The following is a 3,484-nucleotide window of genomic DNA, read 5'->3' as shown; positions in this document are numbered from 1 at the left end:
TAATCTTATAAATATAGTTTGTAAGAATCAAGCTCTGAACAACTGCTAAAGTGGCCAGGGCGCTAACCTGTGGAGGCTTCTCTCTTCAGCCACAAACTGAGAAATATATCTAACTCACTTGACACTTGACTTCCAATCTGATGGGAAAAATTACTAATGACAGTTACACTGAAAGAGCTTGAAATACTAGAATTGGAAACAGCAGTTGGTATATTCTATATTGATGAATAGATTCACATTGAGTTACAAAATTAAATATTGAGGCCTCATGTCCCTTTTACAGACTTCCACCAAAATTGAGACTGACAAAATTACAGCACCATGTCTTGGTCATAACACAGGCCATAAGAGGCAGCAAGACAGCACAGCAGGTAAAGCACTCACCACTTAGAACTGATTACTAGAGTTCAAGCCCCAGTGCCTACATAGTGGAGAGAACAAACTCCTACATATTGTATTCTGGCTTCCTCAAATCTGTGATTGAACATGCCCACACACAATAAAGAAAGAAAATATAGTTTGTAAGTATAACCAGTTCAGTATACTCTCTTTCACGGATCACTCCCTGTTGATCTGTGTGTTCCCTTGCCTCTAATTATACTTTGGGGGTACTTTATTGGGTTCTATTATACATCCATCTTCCAAAACTTAGTAAACCCCAATCCCTCCCAACCTCCTAATACCAAGTAGTCAAGAAAAAAAAAAAACAGAAGAAAAGGAGTGTAGACATCTTGAGATGACTTCCTGCTGAATTGGGTCATTTGGATCTTTTGGCAAATCCAATCTCTATCATCAGGGTGTTTCCAACCAGCAGTCAAAGAAAACAGCCAAACACAATCCAGCAACAGCAAAAGCAGTAGCAGGAACCACAACAAGAGGGACTGGCAGCAGCAGGCAGAGCAGTAGCCACCACAGGTCCTCTTGAGTATCTCATATTTATACCCTCTCAAGAGCCCCCAGAATTCCAAACTAAACCTGTCTGCCTCTGCAAAAAATTAATATGATTCCTAAAGCATGAGACACCGATCGTTAGTGGCTGTGGTAATGTGAAGCAGCCCCATACCCCACATCTTGGATTAACACAAAAATATATTCACATAGCATAACTGGGTTTATAGAGAAATGAAAATTTTCACTATAATAATCATCACTTTGCATACGGAGAAACTGCTATATAATAATCTCCCTGATGCTCACATATTCCAGTTTTAATCACACCAGCAAGCCGAAAAACCCTGGCTCCTAGAAGCAGAAATCTGTTCTTCATCTCTGATAATCTGCCAATTGAAAATATGAAACAAGTAGAGCTACACTGTAAATCTATTTAGTGTTTGTTGGACTAATCAAGTGCAAAAACCATGAATAACAAACAGGTTGCTGCATGCTGAGAAAGCACCGTCTCTCACAGGATAGATTCATCTCGTAGATAACTTATCGGTAACATGAGATATACAGTCAATACCAGTGATGATCATAAGAGGACAGCGTGTCTCTTAATCACCCAACTCTTAAAATTAATACTCTAGTTATCATTTTGCTAAAAGGAGGCCTCAGAAGAGCAGTCTCCTCTGCCAACCCTCATGTCAGTGATGTTAGCAAAACCTCCACTTGACACGGAGCAGTTAGCGCCACGGGGATCTGACCTCTGCTTCACTTTCATCTCTGCTCAACAAAACAGCCCTTCTTCTACGGGTTCTGGCAACACAGAACATTCTTGCCGCTCCCAAAAACAGATCTCCATCCAGCACAGACAGACCCAGTGTGACCTCACAATAGAAAAAATATCTGCACTAGAAAACAATAAGAACTCTGATTTAGAGAAGAAGGAAGGAAGAATAGATGATTTATTAAGAGCCAACTGTGATTTGAGATGACAGATGGATGAACAGCAAAAGATGCTAGAGAAACACGAGGAACGGTTAAATACATGTGTCACCATGAGCAAGAAGCTCCTTATAGAGAAGTCAAAACAAGAGAAGATGGCATGTAGGGATAAGAGCATGTGGGACCGATCTTGGTTAGGCCACTCCACTACTGTCCGGCACAGAGCCTCTTTTACGGAGCAGTGGACAGATGGCTATGCTTTCCAAAACCTCATCAAGCAACAGGAAAGAATAAATTCACAGAGAGAAGAAATAGAAAGGCAACGGAAAATGTTAGCAAAGCGGAAAGCCCCTGCCATGGGTCAGGCCCCTCCCACAACCAATGAGCAGAAACAACAGAAAAGCGAGAGCAATGGAGCTGAAAATGAAACTGAGAAAGATGCTTAACTCCAGTCCTCACCCCATGTATACCCAATGTGTTAGGAAGTCTTACTTTTGACACGTGCTTGGTTAACCTTAGCCGAATACCATGAACAAGAGGAAATCTTCAAACTTAGATTAGGTCATCTTAAGAAAGAGGAAGCAGAAATACAGGCAGAGCTAGAAAGGCTAGAAAGGGTTAGGAATCTACATATCAGGGAATTAAAAAGGATACATAATGAAGATAATTCACATTTTAAAGACTATCCAACACTAAATGACAGATATTTGTTGTTACATCTTTTGGGTAGAGGAGGTTTCAGTGAAGTTTACAAGGCATTTGATCTAACGGAACAAAGATATGTACCTGTGAAAATTCACCAGTTAAATAAAAACTGGAGAGATAAGAAAAAGGAGAATTACCACAAGCATGTGTGTAGGGAATACTGGATTCACAAAGAACTGCATCATCCCCGAATAGTAAAGCTGTATGATTACTATTCACTGGACACTGACTCGTTTTGTACAGTTTTAGAACACTGTGAAGGTAATGATCTGGACTTCTACGTAAAACAGCACAAATTAATGTTGGAGAAAGAAGCCCGGTCCATTATTATGCAGATTGTGAATGCTTTAAAGTACTTAAATGAAATAAAACCTCCCATCATACACTATGACCTCAAACCAGGTAACATCCTTTTAGTAAATGGTACCGAATGTGGAGAGATAAAAATTACAGATTTTGGTCTTTCCAAGATCATGGATGATGATAGCTACAATCCAGTGGATGGCATGGAGCTAATGTCACAAGGTGCTGGTACTTATTGGTATTTACCACCAGAGTGTTTTGTGGTTGGGAAAGAGCCACCAAAGATCTCAAATAAAGTCGATGTCTGCCTTTTGGCCATAACCAGTCCCAGCAAGATATTCTACAAGAGAATACTATTCTTAAAGCTACTGAAGTCCAGTTCCGGCCAAAGCCAGTAGTAACACCTGAAGCAAAGGCATTTATCAGGCAATGTTTGGCCTATCAAAAGGAAGACCGTATTGATGTGCAGCAGCTGGCCTGTGACCCCTACTCGTTGCCTCACATCTGAAAGTCAGTCTCCACAAGTAGTCCTGCAGGAACTGCTATTGCGTCAACCTCTGGGGCATCCAATAACACTTCTTCAAATTGAGACCAACTCCCAAGGCCACAAAACTGTTCAGCACACAAAGTGGACACATGGCATTCAGCAGTG

At 40.8% G+C, this 3,484-nt stretch overlaps 1 pseudogene; it reads left to right on the top strand.

Annotated features, from left to right (window-relative positions):
• The first annotated feature begins 1,547 nt into the window (after positions 1 to 1,547).
• LOC114635728 lies at positions 1,548 to 3,421 on the top strand (annotated as a pseudogene).
• Positions 3,422 to 3,484: the final 63 nt, after the last annotated feature.

The sequence above is a fragment of the Grammomys surdaster genome, unplaced genomic scaffold, assembly GCF_004785775.1.
Source record: "Grammomys surdaster isolate TR1022 unplaced genomic scaffold, NIH_TR_1.0 116814, whole genome shotgun sequence".
Lineage (NCBI taxonomy): Eukaryota > Metazoa > Chordata > Mammalia > Rodentia > Muridae > Grammomys > Grammomys surdaster.
This window is presented reverse-complemented; position numbering and strand designations above follow the sequence as displayed.